The sequence below is a fragment of the Quercus lobata genome, chromosome 11 (genome assembly GCF_001633185.2).
Source record: "Quercus lobata isolate SW786 chromosome 11, ValleyOak3.0 Primary Assembly, whole genome shotgun sequence".
NCBI lineage: Eukaryota > Viridiplantae > Streptophyta > Magnoliopsida > Fagales > Fagaceae > Quercus > Quercus lobata.
In genome coordinates this window covers 3,811,080-3,825,094 of record NC_044914.1, presented here as the reverse complement: position 1 = coordinate 3,825,094, position 14,015 = coordinate 3,811,080, and the positions used below count along the sequence as shown (strand labels likewise).

Sequence of the window (14,015 nt, the reverse complement as noted above, 5' to 3'; positions counted from 1 at the left end):
ACAGCTTATAAGGCAGAAAGTGGGGGGGGTTTCCTTCGATGTGGGACGCCTAGGACGTTGCAAAGCATGCCTAGGTCGGCCAAGGACGTTGTCAAGCATGCTTAGGACGTTGCAAAGCATGCCTAGGACGTTGCAAGGCATGCCGAGGACGGCCGAGGACGTTGCAAGCATGCCTAGGACGTTGCCAAGCATGCCTAAGCATGCCTTAGGTACCCACAATAAAAGGGCCCTTTTTGTTGTGTGTTCCTTGGGTGTACGGATCTTCGGGCCAAGGGCTTTTTTTGCCTTGTAGCCTTTTACACCGCACCCTTTGGAATCCCACATCGAAAGAAAACCCCCCCACTTGCTGCCTTATAAGCTGTGAAGCCAAGGGAGTAGTGTACCACCAAGTATCTCTGATCACAAGAGACTTGGTGGTACACTACTCCCTTGGCTTCACAGCTTATAAGGCAGCAAGTGGGGGGGTTTTCTTTCGATGTGGGATTCCAAAGGGCCCTTTTTGTTGTGTGTTCCTTGGGTGTATGGATCTTCGGGCCAAGGGCTTTTTTTGCCTTGTAGCCTTTTACACCGCACCCTTTGGAATCCCACATCGAAAGAAAAACCCCCCACTTGCTGCCTTATAAGCTGTGAAGCCAAGGGAGTAGTGTACCACCAAGTATCTCTGATCACAAGAGACTTGGTGGTACACTACTCCCTTGGCTTCACAGCTTATAAGGCAGCAAGTGGGGGGGTTTTTCTTTCGATGTGGGATTCCAAAGGGTGCGGTGTAAAAGGCTACAAGGCAAAAAAAGCCCTTGGCCCGAAGATCCGTACACCCAAGGAACACACAACAAAAGGAATCCCACATCGAAAGAAAACCCCCCCACTTGCTGCCTTATAAGCTGTGAAGCCAAGGATCACAGAGATACTTGGTGGTACACTACTCCCTTGGTTTCACAGCTTATAAGGCAGCAAGTGGGGGGGTTTTCTTTCGATGTGGGATTCCAAAGGGTGCGGTGTAAAAGGCTACAAGGCAAAAAAAGCCCTTGGCCCGAAGATCCGTACACCCAAGGAACACACAGAGATACTTGGTGGTACACTACTCCCTTTGCTTCACAGCTTATAAGGCAGAAAGTGGGGGGGTTTTCCTTCGATGTGGGACGCCTAGGACGTTGCAAAGCATGCCTAGGTCGGCCAAGGACGTTGTCAAGCATGCCTAGGACGTTGCCAAGCATGCCTAGGACGTTGCAAGGCATGCCGAGGACGGCCGAGGACGTTGCAAGCATGCCTAGGACGTTGCCAAGCATGCCTTAGGTACCCACAGTTTTTGTTAAACAATTTGCTTGAAACTCTTTGTTTATATTAGTGTTAAATTTTTGGCTTGTATTTTAAGTAATATTGCTTTGGTAAAGACTTTGAAACTTCATATTATTGTCTTGGTAAAAAAAGTGTAAATTTTTATTGGGATTGTGTAAATATTTCATTCCAAAAAAGAGAGAGAAAGTTTAAAATAATTATGATTTTTTAAAAGATTGTATTTTGATCTTAGTCCCTTGCATGATTAATCTAGAATCGTTACTTTAATAAAACAAAAGCAATACAAAGACACTTTAACAAAGCCACTTTAATAAAACAAAAGCAATACACAGCCACTTTAACAAACAACTTTATCCCACTATGATAATTTTCCATCATCTTCCGCTAAAGTAGAGGGTGACTCTAGTGATGTCCCCTTGTCCTGCAGTGCAATGACCTGAAAAGCAAGGCCACACCATTGCTTCCCAGCTCATCTATTTCACTTATTATGCTACATTATTACCTTCAGTCTCTTTTACTTTTCGTTGTTTCTTCCAAAAGATTAGCATTTAGCAAGAAGGGTTGCTTTGTGTTATCTTCTCCATGATTTGTTTTTATTTACTTGTATGTTACTAATAAGAGCAGAATGAAAACAGCCAATTAGTCTGTGTATTTAAACTTCTCCTCGGATATCTAAAGAGTTGTTTCTAATTTGTAGAGTTGGCTTTCTTTTGAAGATAGGAGGACTGGTAAGATCTTTCATGTGATTTTGTGTACGAAATTATTTATTTATTTTTTTGTTTATAGATATTTATAGGATTAGATGACTGTACATGTTTTTTATTTATTTAAAAGATTATATTGTAATTTTTTAGGAGGAACTCTAGTATTCTTTTTTATTTATTTATTTTAGCTATCTTTTCCACTAAAATTTTAATTCAGGTAAAAGAAAACGTAGCCTTTCTTTTATATTCAGGGTCATTACTTGATTCTTTAACCTGCTTATAGTTTAAAATAAAATAAAATTGAAGGACAGAAAATTTGTTCTTTTAGGGTCAAACATTTTGTAAAGAAGGAATTCATTTTTTTTCTTCGTTTCCTTTTTTTTTAGATGGCGAAGAACCATTTCATATATAAGATTTAATTTTTTATGAATATATAGGAATATGTGATATTAAGACATTTAAATTTACTCATTATTCGTTTCTCAAAAAAAAAAAAAATACTCATTATTCGTTATTTGAGGGAAGATTCAATGTGATAGTACCTTGTACATCTTTAGATTTATGAAAATTTTAATCTTTTACTGTAAAATGAATCATGCATTTCCATTTGAAAGCAAACCAAGAGAGGACTAAAATTTGATCATGTGATATCTTTCAATCTGACGGTCTAATTTGGGAATCGGACATATCGTTGCGACCGTTAGAATCTCAAGATCATTTTTATGATATTCAATGAATGAATTAATGCATGTAATGCAACTCTAAATTTTGGGTATATGAATGATCATTCTAGTCATCTTCCAAGATTAAATTATGGGTGCAAAATTGAGTGTCCACAAAATGCCCTTCAGTGACAGAGCTTGCAAAGCAAATGTCAATGTAAAATAAGGAAACTGATTTTAGCAACCTTGACTTAATTAAGGTTGACTTTTCAAAGATTACCTAACACTAGAACCTAAAACCTTGGGACATAGAACTAATGTTTTGTTGTTTTGAAAAATGAGAATTGTGAATACTTGATCTACTTGATAATTGATAAACCTGACTTAAATCTTGAAATCTGAGGTGACTAGGAGGCTTCCTTACCTCAGTCTGAATCTAGGGTGACCAAGAGGCTTCTCTATCTTGATATGAATCTGAGGTGATCGAGAGGCTTCTCTATCTGTTTGAATCTGGGGCGATTGAAAGGCTTCTCTATCCTGATCTGAATCTAGGACAACCAAGAGGCTTCTCTATCTTGATCTAAATCTGAGGTGACAAAGAGGTTTCTCTATCTTGGTTTTGAATCTAGGGCGATTGAGAGGCTTCTTTATCTCAATCTGAATTTGGGGCGACCAAGAGGCTTCTCTATCTTGATCTGAATCTGAGGTGACCGAGAGGCTTCTCTATCTCGATTTGAATTCAGGGTGATTGAAAGGCTTCTCTATCTCAATCTAAATCTGAGGTAACCGAGAGGCTTCTCTATCTCAATTTGAGTCTGGGCGACCAAAAGGCTTTTCTATCTTGATATGAAGTTGAGGTGACCGAGAGGCTTCTCTATCTCAGTTTGAATTTGGGGCGACCAAGAGGCTTCTCTATCTTAATCTAAATTTGAGGTAGCCGAGAGGCTTCTCTATCATGATTTGAATCTAGGGCGACCAAGAGGCTTCTTTATCTAGATCTGAATCTAGGGTGACTGAGAGGCTTCTCTATCTCGGTTTTAATCTAGGGCGACCAAGAGGCTTCTCTATCTTGATCTGAATTTGAGGTGACTGAGAGGCTTCTCGATCTCGATTTGAATCTGGGGCGATTGAGAGGCTTCTCTATCTCAATCCGAATCTAAATTTGAGGTGACCAAGAGGCTTTTCTATCTTGGTTTGAATTTGGGGCAACCAAGAGGCTTCTCTATCTTGATCTAAATCTAGGGTGACCGAAAGGCTTCTCTATCTCGGTTTGAATCTGAGCTTTGCCTACAAAAGATCAAAATGTTGTTTTCTTTGTTTTGGGGAATTTTTGAATTGTTGAGTTGTTTGGTATTATGAAATTTAGACAATGTTGATGATTCATGAAGCCTTGCATTGTAGGTATCTTGTGGTATTGTTGGATGAATCTTGACTTGATTTTTATGGATATTGAAATCATGAGAATTTGATGTGTAGGCATGGTTGAGTAAACTTATTTTTTGATGAGTATGGAAATTTTGTTGAGATGTGTAGGCCTTATTTCATGAGCATGGAAATTTTTATGTGTATTACTTTCATGGGTATGGAAATTTTGTTGCGAGTAAAATTTTTTTGGTGTTGGGCATGAAAATTTATTTGCTGGGCATGGAATTTTTTTTTTTGTGTTGGTATGGAATTTTTTTTGGTTGGACATGGAATTTTTTTGTGTTGCGCATGGAATTTCTTTGTTGGACATGGAATCTTTTTTTGTGTTGGGCATGGAATGTTTTTGTTGGCATGGAATTTTTTGTGTTTTTTGTCGGTATGGATATATATATATATATATTTATTTTTTTTTTTTGTGTGTGTGTGTGTGTGTGTTGGGCATGGAATTTTTTTGTTGGCATGGAATTTTTTTTTTTTGTTGGTATGGAATATTTTTTTTTTTTTTTTTTTTTTTTTTTTTTTTGTGTTAGGCATAGAATTTTTTTGTGTTGCGCATGGAATTTTTTTGTTGGACATAATTTTTTTTTTAATGTTGGGCATGGAATTTTTTTTTTTCTTTTTTTGTTGGTCATATGCTTGAGTCATTGTTGGATGAACTTATGGAGATGAAGGATTTTTGGGGTTGATGGGGGCTATCATTAGGATGTCATTGAATTTAAATTTATGGAATGACCTTTGGGGTTTGGCTAATTTTTTTAGGGGCATTATTTTATTTGTTGGGATTTTGGGATGAGTATTTTGGGACATGGTGTTTTGTGAACATCTCAATGATTGGCTAAAATTTGTTTTGTAGAACCTCAAGAGTCGAGGTAGTCTCTAGATGTTGAAGAGCAGGTGGGAGGTATTGTTTGCAGACATTAAAAATGTCATTAATGAAGTTGGTTTTCAAACCTTTTTACGAGCTCTGTTGGACCATGATACCAATGAGTATAAGAATCTCCAACTGCTTCTTGCCTTGTTAGAGCGATTCTGGGATACTACTTGCACTTTCCATTTTTCGGGTATTGGTGAGGTGATGCTGACACCCTATGACTTCTTAGCCATTACTAGTTAAAATTGGGTGGTAAAGAATTAAAGTTAATGATTCCATCACCTTAGTGGAAATTAGAGGTCTTCTGGGTGTGATGCCTCCAAAAATCAGGAGTAAGAATGTACCCTTGATGTGGCTATACTCCAATATTGATAATTGTAAGACTATAGCAACTAACACTCGCATGTTCATGCTTCTCTTCATTGGAACTCTCTTATGTCCAGACTTGGGGAGCACTGTGAGTTTGTGCTATTTATGGAGTCTGAGTAATATTGGTCAGATCAAAAATTATGTTTGGGGTGGCATGGCTTATGCAACCTTTTTGCACTTCATAACTCAGCTTTCTCAGCGCAGAATTTCAAGCTTAGGAGGTGCGCCTTTTGTTTGGCAGGTGAGGTTTTGAATTCTTGGTCGGACGTATTTTGAAAAAGGTTATTTGCATTGTTGTGCTATTGATGATGTGTGTTGATTGATAACTTGACTGCCGATGATGTGAGTTTATTTATTTATTAATTTTTAGGGGTTTTGTGTTCTTTCCCTCTTTTTTTTTTTTGTTGTCGTGTGGTTTGGCTTCTTTTCATTATGGGTTCTTTGTGATTTTCAGATGTCTTGAATCCTTGGCTTGGATGTGAGGAGCATGCCGAGTGTGCATGGGCTCAAGAGCTGAACGACCATCAAGTGTTGTTTAAGTGTGGCCATGGGAGATATTGGTATATTGGCGACCAGGTACTGGCTCAAGTTCAACACGTGTACCCTCCTAAGACAATTCCTATTCATCCTTGTCCCTTCATCTAGTTGGCAGACCTTTTGGCTAATGAGGAAATTGCTTGTGCTCGAGTCGGCCATGATGTTTCGGGGACATCAGGAGACTATTTTGAATTCGTCCAAACTTAATTGTAGGATTGTTTAGCTGGCATTCCTGTAACCTCGGTAGCTTTCTTTCTTTCCAAAGTCAATTTGCACCTCGTCTTGCATCTTCATCTTTTATCTTCTTTGTTTTAACTTCTATGAAAATATCTGCATGTTGCATTTTTAGGCTTCATCCTCTGAAGAGGAGGAGAGTCCTCCTCCTAGCCATGCTGATGACTCTTCTAGTTCTTTTATGGAGACAGATCCTCATTTTCCTACATTGCAATACGAAGTAATGAACCCTAATGGGTCATACAACTTCATGAATCTAGACCGGCCAAAGTACACCCCAAATGTCCCCTAGAATGACTTGGTATATTCCTGAATCCTTTAGTCCTTTGTCCTCATTTTTGCTCATTGAGTTATTTCTGAACTTGTAGATTTGTGCTTTAGGTCGGTGTTGATCTTATGAAAAAAAGCAAGTGGATGATTGGAGGTTTGCAGCTTGTGGCACGCACCCAATCTTATCAATATGTGCTCAATGAAATGAACTGGGTAAAGGATTATGCTTCCTTAATGCTTTTGCTTGAACTCTATGGTAATGGATTTAACACTTGTCTCTGTTGATTTTTCAGAACAGTCGAATGGCAGTGGCTGATGCCAACATGAGATCCTTGGAGGAGAGAATCAGAAATCTTGAACTTCAGAACTGGCAACAAGAATCTCAGTTTTATGCAAGTCAGGAAGGAGACACTGAAGGTGGCTCCTCTAGGGGTGGGTCTAGGAGATCTTCTTGCAGGTGGACCCGAAATCCGAATGATGCTTGACTTGTATTTTAATTTTCCTGAAAAGACAACAAAAACTTTTCCTTAGACAATCTCTTTATCTTTGGATTGCTTTAAGCCTTGCTAAAACTTAGATGAGACAAGTTTTTAGAATTCACTTGATGAAGTTTTGCAATAAGCAATTTGAACTTATCTCACCACTTCTGATGTGATTTGTACTTACCTTAATGAGGCACAGCCGAATGCCCCTAGCCTAAAAACTTGTGCATGATGACCTTTTATTTTTGAAAATGGTTTTTTTTTTTAAAAGAGTTGAGTGATTTTTACTTGTTCAAGAGAGAGGGGATAAGGCACAGCCGAATGTCCCTAGTTTAGAAAATAGATGCATGACTTTGGGAAATCTTGATGTGGTTAATTTTTTTTTTTTTTTGAAACAAGTGATGCAAGTGATGTTTTTTGAAAATAAATGGAAAAGGCATGTCTAAATGCCCAAGTTTGAAAAATCATGCAAATTTTTGAGAAACTTTATTGCACAATCATTTTTTGGAGTGAAAACAGAGCCAAAATAGACCCACGAAGTGCCCGAAAACACAAAACAGGTTAATTAGGTCATGGTTCGGTTAGGTGCCAATCGGCACTCTTGGAGTGCCAATCAGCACTTGGGGAGTACGATTGGCACTTTGGGGTGCTGACAAGCACACCCAGTTTTGCTTCGATTCCTCACGTTTTTCCAACGCATTTTCTGTGTTTTTGAGTTTTTTGACAAATATTTTCTCTGTTTAGGACTATGAAACACTTTCCTATGAAACACTTTCCCAATCAGCTGCAAATAGTGTGTTATATATGCCTAATATATAACCAAACTTTATAAATTTCAAATTTATTATTCAAATTTCTCATTTCTTAAGGAATAATGGAGTTATAATAATAATCAAAACTCATCGCAAAATTACAATGTTATCTTAAGCAAAATTAATATGAAACCAAAGGAATAAAAAATAGACTTTATAATAATTTATTACTCAAATAATTGATAGGAATATTTAAATTCATAACCATGTAGATTGTGTTTTGATATAATCTTAAATTTTTATTTCCAAAAAAATCTAAGTATTAACCAAAATCAAAATACAATCAAAGCTATAAAAGGGAAAGAGAAGACTTTTTTGATGGGAAATGAAAAAAGAAAAAAATGGAACCATCAACCTTAATTAGAGTTATAAGGAAGAACAAAAATCCACCAAAAGAAAGGGGGGGGGGGGGAGAGAGAGAGAGAGAGAGAGAGAGTACTCACATTTTTGTGTGGGAAAAATATGGATTGAATGGGAGAAATGATATCAAATTTATACAAAATAAAATAGGGGGAAGAAGAGTCAAAATATAAGAAAGATAAAAGGATGAAGGAAGTGTAACAATAAAGTATAAAGTAGTGAAGAGATAAAGAGGCAAAAAGGGGGAGACTTGGGAACATTGAAGAAGAGGAAGAAGCAGGATCAGGAGGATTGAGAAGAAAGTGGCCCCTCAATTTCAAAACCACTAATGATGTACAGAAGAAGACACTGCCGGGCAACTCCTTAGGTTGATTATCAAGGTCGAGCTCTTGCACGTCACGCAGGATGGCGGCTTGGACACATTTGTCAACGAAGGATCGACGAGGACAATCGATGGACAGCTTGCAAAGGGTGGCGGGATTTCTGGGAAATAAAATATAATATAAGGTTGAAGTTCTGATACTATCAAGCGTGGGCTTTTCCAAGTGAAGAACAGGGGGACGAAAGTCCAAAGAGCCCTCCACCTGCTCGACAAAATGCTTGTGAGAATGGCGTGTTTGGTTGGGAGAAAAGAGAGGATATGGGCGAGCATACAGTCTGGTAGACTGCTGATAATGTCGGAGATCTGTTCCTCTTCCGTTTCTCTCCCCTGCTTCTTCATGCTTTCAATCTGCCAAGCCAAGCAAAGCCAAGGTCTGAATCTCTGATTTTCGGCGTGGGTTTTCGATTTTCTTAATTTCCTCTGCTTCTTCATATGCTTTCTACGGTTTTAGGTTTGTTTTATTTTTATTTTTATTTAAATTTTTTTTTAAAATGTAGTTGTATTTAAAAAAAAAAAAAAGTATATTGAATTCCAATTGATATAGGCTTCTTTATATTTATCTTTTAATTGATATCTAAAGTAAAAGAAAAATACTCCTTTTCTAAATTGATTTTGTATGATTTTAGTTTCTCTTTTTAATTGGTTTTCTTTTTCTAATAATCATTTTTTTTAGAAGAAACCCCACTGGGGTAACGATTGTATTATTGCATCCTTAAAATATCAAGCTGATAGACATTAAGAATATTTGAAGGAACAGACTTCATCCAAACAAGAAAAGGATTATTGGCGCCCTTCTACCAAGTTTATGGGCAACACAATTTCCTTCTTTGTGAGTATGCTTAATAGAAATAAAAGAAAAGCTAGAAAACATAAACTTAATGTCCTGCAAGACATGACCCATATACGAATTGTCCATGTAGTCACCAAGAATAGCATTGACAACTGATTCAGAGTCACCTTCCACTTCCACCTTGTCGAAATCGAGTTCCACAGCAAACATCAGAGCTCGACGAGCCACTACCACTTCCGCCATCTCCACCAAAGCAGGTGATGGAATTTGTTGTGAGAGAGTAGCCATAACAAGTCCCTGGTCATTCCGGATTATTACACTGATGCCAGCTAGTCCGTCTTGAGAGAACAACGCGCCGTCGAAATTCACCTTCACACATGATGCACTGGAAGGCTTCCATTTTACTACACAGGCTGTTCGTGGAATAGCAATATGGTTGGGAAGTAACTGCTAGAATTCGCGCAGAGCATCTGACGCCTTAGGAGGAAGCATATTAAGAGAAACCATGGACTCACCCACATGGGCTCTGTTTCTACGCTGCCACACTTCGGATACCATCATAGCGAAAAAGCTCAAGTGTAAATTTACCTGTTGAAGCCTGCTTAAGGATCTCGATGAACTTGGAGCATGTGCCCGTGTCTGCCATGAGCCTGCTAAAACTAACCTTCCACATATCTTCTAGAATCGGGCAAGTCCAGAGTGCATGCATCGTGTCCTCTGGCTATGCCTTACACTCTTAACAAACATCTTCATTAAGTACTTTCCTTCGAACCAGATTAACCTTTGTTGGCAACGAGTTGGTCCCCGCTCACCAAACAGGAGTCCAAACTCTGTTAGGAACCCGCATACTCCATATAGCCTTCCAAACAGTAGAGACAACACCACGATTAGCTATAACTTGCGACTCTGTGTCCTCCTGTTCCATCAAAACCCAATAACCCGATTTCACTATATATACTCCATCCCGATCAAATAAGCTAAGCGGGATAGCCTTGATAATTGCTGCCTCTTCGAGTATAAATATACTATCAATCTCTACCACTTTTCAGCTCCTATCGACCTGATTAATTAGACTAGAAACTAAGGAATTTTCATGGCTATCTAAGACAGGGGAGAGGACTCTACCTTGATGCTCTAAGGAGTAAGGATATGTTTTGCAATTTTATTAGGCTATAGAGATGGAAAATACCAAGGAAAATTTATAAAATAATATATTTTCGATATTAATTTTCTAAATTGATGGTGTAAGGACTCAATTTGTAACTACCCAAAATGATATTGGGTTCGCACGTAAAAAGGCCCAAACAATATCACTTATAAAGTGTGGGTTTGAAAGGCTAGATCTTGGTCATCGGACGGTAGTTCGGGTTGGTTCCGGTCAGTGAATCTCGTCCGAGGAGTCTGGGGAGCTCTATGCTCTTCTTATTCTCCTTGTTTCTAGGACACCATGGCTGGGAGGACGGGTTGTCCCCCCCCCCTCCTTCTCACACTACCTTTCTTATCCTTTTATACGGGCGTTTACCCTCTTACCAGCGTCCACGTGTGAGCTCAATTTCCTAGGATTTAAGACTTGTCCTGTCAGGCCATACTTAGAGTGGTTGGGGGAAGGTTGCAAAAGCTAAAGAGTATGGTCCTATCAGGTGCAGAATGCTTTATTGCAGTACTGGCAGCCTTTTACCTGTGCTGTTTCTGCACTTTGATCACTCTTCCTTTTGAGGGCATTTATGGCATGCCGAGCAGGAGCTCGTCCTCGGCCATTTTCTTAGGACGTCCTCGACTCTCATGGTGCGTCCTCGGCCTTGTATCTCCTCAGCGCAGGCCTTGGGTCTTAACATGAAATGGGCTGGGGTCACAAAATCTCTGGCCCCACAATAGCCCCTCAAAATCCTGTTGTCCGACCTCTTGGTCGGAGAGGAGGGTTTTGGTGATGCCACGTCTTTATTGCGGTCTGCTTAGATCTGCCCTTCATCAATGCAGGTGTCTCTTCATCTATCTACGAAACACGCCGGACTACGAGACATTCCTCTGAATTCATTCACGATGCGCTCCTGCCGTTTCAGTGTTCGAGACGCATCTTTAATGATTTCCCTTTACGAGACCATTTAAATCCGACGGTTATTGACGGCGTGGGGAAGTGGAATGGGTATATTCTCGTTTACAGATTTTCTTGGAAATTTGGATAGATTAAATGCCTCCTGTTTTGCCCTTCATATAAGAAGAAAGGCAAAAGGTTACTTCTCTTACATAGAGACCTTTTAATCCTTTTAAAGTCTGAAACCCTTAGCCTCCCCCAGAGTTTCCCTTATCCGCTCGCTTACACCTTGAATTGTGATATGTCCGAGATAGGAGCGGGAATGAAGAGACCATACCCTTCCCAGAAATGCCATGTTCTTCTGAAGCTCAAAATGGCTCGGTCAGGGTAGGGATGACAGAGACTCAAGATACCTCTTATCCTCCCTTCAGCCAAAATCTGAAGAAGGGGCTCGTCGCGTAAAATTTTTGGTGCGACTGAGCTGGGGTCACCCATTATCAGTACCAGCCGCTCTCTTATGAGCATAGCTAACATGACACCAGTGTGTTAGGAGTCAGGACTGACGCAGGGACAAAGTATCCCTGCTTCTTCCTCTCTTCCTTCACTGGTGCCTCTTTTTGCCTCCCCTTCTTCTTCTTTCCCATCACCAGATCCATCCTGGTGCTTTTCCTTCTTCCTCTTCTTCTCCTCTTCCACCAAGGGAGGTACTCCTCTCAATATGGGTGCTACTGGGGCAGAATTTGGAAAGACTTCGGAGCAGAGATTAAAAAGACTTCTGGCTGTTTGTTTGTTTTGTTTTTTTGTTTTTTTTTAATTGTTTTTGCAATTCGTTTTCTGTATAGGCTTGTTTAAGCCCTTCATTGTACGCTGTAATACCTCTTTATATTAATAAAAGTCAACATTGCTTTATTTTGTATATTCTACCTCTTCTTTCTGAAATGGTTATGCCGTGAATAGACGTACTAACATATGACTTCTTTTTTTATTTTTATATTCTGAACGATGCTTAGGGCCGAAATCCCAATTAATAAAAAGACCTTGCTTTGTGCTTATTGAAACTATCCAGCATAATAATGCCGATTTGAACAAATGATACTTAGGGCAGAAACCCTTACTAAGAAAAAAGAAAAAGATATTATGATGAGCTTATTAGAGCTGTCTGGCATAATAACGCTGACCTGAGAAAACAATACTTAGGGCCGAAATCCCTTACCAAGAAAAAAGATGTTATTATGAACTTATTGGAGTTATCGTGTACAATAAGACCGACTTGAAAATGGGTTGTATACCCCAAACTTGAATGAGATGATGGCTAAATGCTCGATGCTGTGTAAGAAGTAATCATTTGAGGATATATAACCCAAAATGAACAGCCCCTGCGGGTCGCTGAGTAATAGGGCGTTTCGCCATCTTCGTAATGACCTTCATAGCCTTAGCCTTTTCTGGTACTTGGTCTGAGGACTGAGCGACTTAGAATTCTCCTTAAGTAGCTGACTTTTCCATAGGTTTGAGTCCGAGGACCATGCAATACCTTGGTTCTGTCTAAAACTTGATTTTTTAAGTAGTTAGTTTCCCCATAGGTTTGAGTCCGAGGACCATACAATACCTTGGTTCTGTCCAAAACTTGATTTTTTAAATAGTTGGTTTTCCCATAGGTTTGAGTCTGAGGACCATACAATACCTTGGTTCTGTCCAAAACTTGATTTTTTAAGTAGTTAGTTTCCCCATAGGTTTGAGTCCGAGGACCATGCAATACTTTGGTTCTGTCCAAAACTTGATTTTTTAAGTAGTTGGTTTCCCCATAGGTTTGAGTCTAAGGACCATGCAATACCTTGGTTCTATCCAAAACTTGATCTTTTAAGTAGTTGGTTTCCCCATAGGTTTGAGTCCGAGGACCATGCAATACCTTGGTTCTGTCCAAAACTTGATCTTTTAAGTAGTTGGTTTCCCCATAGGTTTGAGTCTGAGGACTATGCAATACCTTGGTTCTGTCCAAAACTTGATCTTTTAAGTAGTTGGTTTTCCCATAGGTTTGAGTCCGAGGACCATGTAATACCTTGGTTCTGTCCAAAACTTGATCTTTTAAGAAGTTGATTTCCCCATAGGTTTGAGTCCGAGGACCATGCAATACCTTGGTTCTGTCCAAAACTTGATCTTTTAAGAAGTTGGTTTCCCCATAGGTTTGAGTCTGAGGACCATGCAATACCTTAGTTCTGTCCAAAACTTGATCTTTTAAGAAGTTGGTTTCCCCATAGGTTTGAGTCCGAGGACCATGCAATACCTTGGTTCTGTCCAAAACTTGATCTTTTAAGTAGTTGGTTTCCCCATAGGTTTGAGTCCGAGGACCATGCAATACCTTGGTTCTGTCCAAAGCTTGATATTTTAAGTAGTTGGTTTCCCCATAGGTTTGAGTCCGAGGACCATGCAATACCTTGGTTCTGTCCAAAGCTTGATCTTTTAAGTAGTTAGTTTCCCCATAGGTTTGAGTCCGAGGACCATGCAATACCTTGGTTCTGTCCAAAGCTTGATCTTTTAAGTAGTTGGTTTCCCCATAGGTTTGAGTCCGAGGACCATGCAATACCTTGGTTCTGTCCAAAACTTGATTTTTTAAGTAGTTGGTTTCCCCATAGGTTTGAGTCTGAGGACCATGCAATACCTTGGTTTTGTCTAAAACTTGATCTTTTAAGTAGTTGGTTTCCGCATAGGTTTGAGTCCGAGGACCATGCAATACCTTGGTTCTGTCCAAAACTTGATCTTTTAAGTAGTTGGGGGACTTAACCCCTCGGCTA

The 14,015-nt window shown here is 39.3% G+C and overlaps 1 long non-coding RNA gene across 7 annotated transcripts; it reads left to right on the top strand.

Moving 5' to 3' along the window:
- Positions 1 to 1,723: 1,723 nt before the first annotated feature.
- On the top strand, positions 1,724 to 7,080 carry LOC115967754. Of its 7 annotated transcripts, none has more exons than XR_004086539.1 (5): positions 1,724 to 2,024; positions 5,782 to 6,107; positions 6,214 to 6,399; positions 6,480 to 6,581; positions 6,662 to 7,080. It is a non-coding gene; the product is annotated as an uncharacterized LOC115967754 (long non-coding RNA). The 7 variants fall into 7 exon arrangements; XR_004086537.1 differs by having other exon boundaries at positions 4,941 to 6,107; XR_004086535.1 differs by lacking the exon at positions 1,724 to 2,024 and adding an exon at positions 2,763 to 3,930 and having other exon boundaries at positions 4,941 to 6,107.
- The last annotated feature ends 6,935 nt before the right edge of the window (positions 7,081 to 14,015 follow it).